Source organism: Equus przewalskii, chromosome 9 (assembly GCF_037783145.1).
Source record: "Equus przewalskii isolate Varuska chromosome 9, EquPr2, whole genome shotgun sequence".
Taxonomy (NCBI): Eukaryota; Metazoa; Chordata; class Mammalia; order Perissodactyla; family Equidae; genus Equus; species Equus przewalskii.
This window is the reverse complement of record NC_091839.1, coordinates 19,139,045-19,147,757: the sequence shown is the minus strand read 5'-3', so window position 1 is coordinate 19,147,757 and position 8,713 is coordinate 19,139,045.

Genomic DNA, 8,713 nt, shown 5'->3' with positions numbered 1-8,713 from the left:
CTGCCTGGCCTCCAGGGGGCTACGAAAGACACTGACAGCACGTCTTCCTCCAGGAGAGTCGAAATTTGACAGCCAAAGAAAATAAACGATTCCACTGCACCAATGGCCAAGCTGCTCCTTTTAGACCGACCCTCCCACAGATAGCAAATAACTTATTTATTAACAGCAACAATTCTTTACCTCTGGATAAACTCTGAAAATGGTTACCTGCAACAGTGAAGAGCAACCAAAGGGAGGTAACTTCTGAAGTAGATTAATGCTCGGGTGGGGGGGACAAAGGTCCTCTTAGATCCCCTTTTGTAATGCTTTCTGTCTGAAGGCAGATCTTAATGGGTCTTGGTCACCACAAGGGATGAATAAATCTTTGATGAAAACCATCCATCCTACTGGTTGATGAACCAGAGGACAGAGTTTGGGGAACCACAGTAGCTGGAAAAGGAGGGATAAATCCTGGAAAAGGAGAAAGTCACATAGGGGAGTCCCAAATATTGCGTGTAAAGTCTTCCCAAATTTCTGGTGACCCTTAAGCAATGCACACATGTGTCAGAATCCCAAGCATCCAAACTAAGGCTAAAGGAACTGAACAGAGATTTGGGCTGCTGTCCAGCTCGGAGGAGACAGAATTTAGCGAGAGTTCAGCCAAAGAAGCTGACCTCCAAAACAAGACACCTTAGAGGGACAAAACATAATCCACAACATATAGTTCACAATATCCAGGGTACAAATCCAACACTGCTATAAAGGCGAAGAAACAGACTCAACATAAAAGACAATCGGTGAAGACCAACACACAAAGATAAACTAGATGTTGGACTTCGCAGACGAGTGTTTTAAAGCAGCATTATAACCATGCTCGAAGACGTAAAGAAAAATATGGTCATAATGAATGAACACATATGAGCTCTTAGCAGAGAAAAAGGAATTACTAAAAAGAATTAAATGGAAATTCTAAAACTAAAAAGTACCAGATGAGAAAAGGGAAAGTGGAGAAGATAATTGATTGGATAATTGATCGAGAAGGGAGGGAAAGCTAGATCGAAGAGAAAGCTGTGATTGGTAAAGCAGCAGCAATCACTCATACTAGTCAGGAGAGAGGGAGAAATTTGGGATATTTTTGGTTTGCACTGTGACCTTGTTTTTTGTCTGCGCTTAGACAAAATTATGAAGTGATCTTGGTTTTTGTCTTTTTTTTTTTTTTAAAGACTGGCACCTGAGCTAACATCTGTTGCCAATCTTCTTCTTCTTTTTTTTTTTTCCTTCTCCCCAAAGCACCCCAGGACATAGTTGTATATTCTAGTTGTAGGTCCTTCTGGCTCTGCTATGTGGGACGCCACCTCAGCATGGCCTGATGAGCAGTGCCATGTCTGCACCCATAATCCAAACCAGTGAAACCCTGAGCCACCGAAACAGAGCACATGAACTTAACCGCTCGGCCATGGGGCCGGCCTCTTGTCTTACTTATTAAGGTCAAAGAGTGGCCTTGCCTGAATTTTGTGTTCTGAGATTGTTTATGCCCAACAGGAGAACACCACAGCCTAGCTGTGTCAGGCCACTTGTGGGGTACCAACAGCTCACTTTCTCTTTCTCAGCACATACATGTTCTTAAAAATTCTTGCAAGGTTGCTTTTTATCCATTTAATATATCCAAAGCTGAATCTCAGGGAAGCCATGTGCCTTATTTTCATTCATTCATTCAAGAAGACTGATGGCTGGGACCAGCGCTGTGGCCAAGTGGTTAAGTTCGTGCACTCTGCTGCGGCAGCCCAGGGTTTTGCTGGTTCGGACCCTGGGTGTGGACATGGCACTGCTTGTCAGTCCACGTTGAGGCAGCATCCCATGTGCCACAACTAGAAGGACCTGCAACTAAGATATACAACTATGTACCAGGGTGGATTTGGGGAGATAAAGCAGAAAAAAAAAAAGATTGGCCACAGTTGTTAGCTCAGGTGCCAATCTTAAAAAAAAGAAGAAGAAGAAGAAGAAGAAGAAGAAGAAGAAGATGATGATGATTGATGGCACATCTGTTTGTTACAAAGTCCTGGCTGGATTCAGTGGGTATAGGAATGAACAAAGAAGGATGCTACTCCATTAGGCCCTTACGCCACGACCAAGAGGTCATCAGAGCTGTTTTCTATCTTGGCATATTTCGCTTCCCTCTCAAGTATATGTATTTTCTCCTCAGTTTTGTTTTGTTTTATTTTTGAGGAAGATTAGCCCTGAGCTAACATCTGCCACCAAACCTCCTCTTTTTGCTGAGGAAGACTGGCCCTGAGCTAACATCCGTGCCCATCTTCCTCTACTTTCTATGTGGGACCCCTACCACAGCATGGCTTGCCAAGTGGTGCCATGTCTGCACCCGGGATCCAAACTGCGAAACCTGGGCCGCCAAAGCAGAATGTGTGCACTTAACCACTGCCACCGGGCAGGCCCTTGTCCTCAGTTTCTATCATGCTGGAAGTGTATCTTATTTAGTGCTGCCTCCATGTATATCCCTTCATTCAACAACCGTTGACTGTTCCCGCTGTGCCGGGGTGTTCCAATCACTAAGGAGGCCACATTGAACCAAAGAGACAAAAACTCCGTTCTGTGGAGCTTACATTTGAGTCAAGACACACAAACAACACACAAGTATACGTGCGATGGCGGTAAGTGCTATTGAGGGAAATAAAAGGCAGCGCAGGGGACTAGAGAGTGAGAGGAGGACGTGGTGGGCAAACTGGAAGGCAGCTCCCGATGACCCCTGCCTCCCGGTGTCCAGGCCCTTGTGTCATTCCTTCCCCTTGAACGTGGGAGGAACGAAGAAGGGATGGATGGTCTTAGGGTGGCCACACGCCTCCGTGACCGCCGAGCCCTCGTGCAGCGCGGCGCCCCGGGAGCTATACTCGTGGCCGGGGCTTCCAGTCCCGGGAATCGGGATCCTGCGGTCCAGGCGGGACAAGAAATAACCCACCTGCTTGGACCGTCAGAGTCGAGGATGGAGCAAAACCCACTGGCAGCGGGGCGCGCGCGCCACCTGGCGGCCGAGTCTTGCTAAGACCGCCGCCCGGAGGCGCACACGTTGCTTTGGGCGAAGCGGAGGCCGCGTCTCCAAGGGAGTCGCTATCCGGGGTGTTAACGGGGTTTGTCTGGAAATCAGTGCATGAAGCCGGGGCCGTGGACCAGCGGCTTCCGAAGGTTTCCGACCGTGATGCACGGTAAGAAATCATTTCACATCAGCATAGCTTCACTACCTACCACCCTTGTACGACCTGATGGTTTTTTACTCTATTCTATTCTATTCCTATCTTCAAACGAGAATCCTTTAAACTGGTTCCCAGACTCTATAACCGGTGCCTAGCTGCGCCATTTTTTCCAGCTCACAAAGAAAGATTATGATGGAGAAAAGGTTAGCGCCCAGGATGGACTCCCTCCAAACCCCTGGTAATGTCTGTCCACGTTGGGCTGCCTCTGGGGTCCTGCGTTGCCCGTTCCTGACTTCTGCATAAGGAACCTGGGCTCAGAGAGGCAGAGACACCTATTCAAGGCCACACAGCTGGGAGGTGCAGCGCCAGCTTCTGCCTCACTTCTGGAGGAGAAAAATCACTAAATGCTCCTAATTTCACTGTGAATGAGTAAAGCTTGATTTAGCCCTTTCTCCTTTTTTTGCCGGTAAGATTGACCTGCACTGGCCTGCTGTTTTCTTGTATGACGTAGATGAATGACATTCCAGCGCTGAGGCTTAAATTTGCAAGTCTTCATATGGAGCAAGACAAATCTAAGGTGGAGATAAAGAGTCTGTGTCTATTCTAGATTGTTCAAACAAGGCAGCCCTCCTAAATCTAGGTAAAGGTGACCAGTAAAATACAAAACTCATCTCTCAACAGCAATTGGCAAGGACCGCTCAGGCCAAAGTCCATGGGAATCGAGAACCAGAGAGGGGAGATGGCACTGAAGATGCTTCACCCTGAGGGCCTTGGCTGCTCCAGGCGAACTTGAACTTGAACTTGGACCTTGACACTTGTGTTTGTTCCTGCCAGGTGGCAACACTAAGCAAGGATTCTTCAAACTGAGTTCAAACTCTGAGGGTCACTGTCCTCCTAACCCTAAGTACCCCGAGTAAACATCCGCAGGAAGGCTGGCTGTGGCCATGGCTTCTCAGAGATGCATTTTTTCCTATTCTTCTTCTTTTTTTGATCTTGCTCTGCTCAGCACCCAATAGATGAAGGATAGTGAAAAGCCTGGGGTCACCCAAGTGGGGAATCTAAAAGACGACCCTCACAGCCATAAACCGAGACCCTGTGTTCGTCTCCTTTGGCGGCCGTAACAAATTCCCACAAACTTAGTTGCTTAAAACAACAGAAGGTTGTTCTCTCACAGTCCTGGAGGCCGAAGTCTGAAATCGAGCTGTGGGCAGGGCCAATTTCTCCCAAGGCTCTCGAGGAGAATCCTTCCTGGTTCTTCCGGCTTCTGGAGGCTCCGGGCGTTCCTGGGCTTGTGGCTGCATCGCTCCAGCCTCTGCCTCCATCCGCACAGGGCGCTCTCCTCCTCCTCTATTTGTGTCTCTCTTCTGTCCCTTATAAGGACACTTGTCATTGCATTTAGAGTCCATATCGGCATTTTTTTCCAAATAAGATCACGTTCATAGGTTCCAGGGGTGAGGGCGTGGACATATCTTTTGGGGGGACCACCTTTCAACCCATTACAGACCCCAAAGGCTAAACCATCAAGGGTGAACAAGAATTAAACCCACTCCACCAGTTCGTGGAATTGCAAGTGTCAAATAAAAACAGATTGGATGCACGCGGTTTTATTTTGAAGTGATGGAAATGTTCTGGAACTAGACAGAGCTGGTGGTGGTACAACATTGTGAATGTACTCCAGGTCACTGGATTGTTCACTTTAAAATGATTAATTTTATATTATGCGAATTCCACCTCAATTAAAAAAAATCAGATTTGGTAAGGAGAGACTCTACTCCAAAGGATTATTGCGAGGAAGAACTCTTGCAGAGGGGGGACACAATTGCAAGTGGAAAAACCGTAAGATTTGCAAGCTCCGAAGGGTTAGACAAAAGCCTTTCTTTTCTAGGGAGGAGGATGTGGGGAAGCGGGACGAAAAGGCAGCTTGATAGGACAGTAGATGGGAGAGACCAGCCATTCAGGGGTTGCATTCGGGCTCAGGCTGAAGATGGACCAAATGTCCCGAGAGCAGGGGGAAGGAGAGAGACTTAACCTAAGTTTGGTTAGCCAGCATTTTGTTAACAATGGGGAAGAAACAATTCAGCTAACCACTTATGAGTTCAAAAATGGCAATTTGGAGGGTCTGTGTGGCCCTGTCTTAGGTAAACAAGGGGGTCACTCCTTACCTAAGTCTTACGGACACGGATGCCTCTTTGCTGTCAGTCATCTCCAGAACGCAAAAGTGGGCGGGGCATTTCCCCCACTGTGGTCCAGACGCACAAGACGCGGGTAAGTTTCAGCATTGTCGCAAATAGAGATGCTTTACGGTGGGCGGACAGGAAAGCCCTGCTTCTGAGAAGCTGTAAGGAATGGTCACTTCCGGTGGAATTGCAGCCCCAGTTCAAACTCTTGGATGGTCCCATCGCGAGACTTGAATTTAAGGGGAAATGAATACTAATGCAGCAGGTGTCATGCTTTTTGGTCTCAGGAACTCTTTACACTCTAAATAAATATCGGAGACCCCAAAGAACTTTTGTTTGCATGGGCCGTAACTATCAATATTTAGTTTTAACAATTAAAATTGCAAAACTTCTAAGTCACGAGAATACACAAACACATGTTCTGTCAGCTGTCAGAGTGATGATGTCATCACACATCACATAACCTCTGGAAAACTCCAGAGAGAAAGAGAAGGGAGAGAGGCAAATAATGTCTTAGTATTATGATGAAAATAATTCTAACCTTGCAAATCACTTGAAAGGGTCTTGGGGACCCTGAGGCCCACAGACAACTGAGAACTGCTGGCCTCAAAGCCCCTGCATTCCTGACCTTGCTAATAACCATACTCCCTAAAGTCCATTTCACTTTCTTCTTTTTTTTTTTTTTTTTTGCTGAGGAAGATTAGCTCTGAGCTAACATCTGTGCCAATCTTCCTCCACTTTATATGTGGGTCACTACCACAGCATGGCTGACAAACGAGTGGTGTAGGTTCAGGCAGGGATCCCAACCCACAAACCCAGACCGCTGAAGCAGAGCACACAGAACTTAACCACTATGCCACAGGCTGGCCCTGCTTCTTCTTTTTAATAATAGTACCACCTAGGTTCTGGCTGAGAAAATGGCCACCCTCCTAGAGACTACATTTCCCAGGATCCCTTGCAGCTAGGCAGAGCCATGTGACTAAATTCTAGCCAAAGGAAAGGCCAGAAAAGGTGTGGTGGAAAACTCCAAGCTTATGTCCTTAAAAGGAGGCTGCCTGCTCTCCAGTATCTCTTTTCCCTTTCCTGCTTGCTGTAACAAAGTCCTAGCAATTGTGACTTGGCTTAGACCATTAAGAGGGTGACACCTTAAGAGAATGGTTCCCAAAGTGAGGTCCCCAGACCAGCAGCAGCAGTGTCACCTGCATTTGTGAGAAATGCAAATTCTCAGGTTCCATCCAAGACCTGCTGAATCGGAAACTCTGGGGCATGGGGCCGAGCAATCTGTGTTTCAAAAAACCCTCCAGGGAATTCTGATGCATGCTCAAGTTTGAGGGCTACGGAGCTGGGAGATGCAGAGCAAGAACAGAGAAGGAACCTGGATCCATGAAAGAACTCAGGAGGCAGGGCCGCCCTGCTCCCTTCCCCATCTTCCAGCTTGGATATTTACACAAGAAAAGCAATCTTCTATATTATTTAAGCCACCGTTATTTGGTCTTTGGTAAATGACATCAATATCTTAGTCAACAATATATTTAGATACATCCCTTCTTTTTTGAATTAAAAATTTTAGACATACACCTCACACCCCTCAGGATGGATACTATAGACAAACAAAAAACAATAAATAATAAGTGTTGGCAAGGATGTGGAGAAATTGGAACCCTTGTGCAGTGTTGGTGGGAATGGAAAACGGTGCAGTGCTGTGGAAAACAGTTTGGCATTTCCTTAAAAAACTAAAAATAGAATTATCATATGATCCAGCGACTCCACTCCTGGGTGAACCTTGAGGAGCTAGAATAGTACCTCATATAAGTGGATTTAAACACTAATTATCTTTTTGTGACTGGTTTATTTCACTTAGTGTAATGTTCTCAAGATTCATCCATGTTGTAGCATGTCAGAATCTCCTTCCTTTTTAAGGCTGAATCATATTCCATGGTACGTCTATACCTAGGCTCCCTTGCAACCAGGAATATCCATGTGACATAGATCTAGACAGTGAGATGTAAGCAGAAACCCACCAGAGTCTGCTAGTCCTCCTGCCTTGAATGCAGATACAATGCCTGGAGCTGTGGCCTCCATCTTGTGATCATGAGGAAAAGGACAAAAGAATCAGAGACCTCAGCAACAACAGCCCTGAGCCTCTCTGAACAATGCCAGCAGGCCCCTCCCTCTAGATTTGTTGAAAAAATCCCTGTGGGGGATCAGAATTTGTCACCCCCAAATGTGTCTCTTTGGCTTATTTATTTTTATTTTTTGTGAGGAAGATCGGCCCTGAGCTAACATCTGTTGCCCAATCTTCCTGTATTTTATGTGGGATGCCACCACAGCACGGCTTGATGAGAGGTGCTGGGTGGGAGCCTGGATCCAGGCCTGCAAACCCCGGGTCGCCAAAGCGGAGCACGCAAACTTAACCACTAGGCCACTGGGCCAGCCCCTGGCCTGATTATTAAGAACAAAAGACTCTGAAGGAAACTTTGACCTTCCTAACTGCCTAAAAGAATTTAAGATAGAAGGCCTGTTCCAGGAAGGAGCTAATACCATAAGCCAACTACAGGATAATATAAACTAGGTGTGGCAGACAGGGAGAAACCTAACAAGGGCTCTTTAATCACAGTCCTCTCCATCTCTCATTATCTCAACAAGGCATGGCCAACATCTGTTTACCAAGGCATGGCCAACATCTGTTTACCAAACATTTGCTTTTCCATCTCCATGTAAATTCCCTTCCTCCCCTTTGACCCTCAACATCCTCCTTTGTCTGTAGCTGAAGATGGCATTTAAGGTAGTGACTTAGGCCATTTTGTTGAGTTACTCAGTTTTCCTGGGTTTCTCCGATATTATTAAAAATTCTGTTTTACTTTCTCCTGTTGCTCTGCCAGCTTAATTCTTAGATCAGCCAGAAGGACCTAGAAGGTAGCGGGATAGTTCCTCCTCCTCCACACCCTCAACACAGAGGTAGTGGGATGTCCCCACCATGGCTGCCAGGCCATCCTCCACCTACCTCCCCACTTCCCCTGGGAGGCTGTCATCAGACAGCTGGCCCCTCAGTGTGGGGTACCCCACACCTCGTTTCAGCCATCCAGCCCCTTTTGTTTTCGCATCGTCCTTTTTGGGGTGTGTGACAAGGACCTTGAGTAGCTGGCACCTTTGGCTATCCTGTCTTTCGCTGTCTATGTAAGTAATTAACAGTGAATCTAAAAGTGGTTCCTGTATTTTTGCCGGTTCTATTGGTCCCAACTTGGCCATGTGCCCAGTGTGTGCACTCGATCCTAAGTATAACTGGTGGTTTCTATTATCATCACGATTGTCTTTGACCTAAGACCGCCCTCTCCCCGACTTCTCCTCTCACAG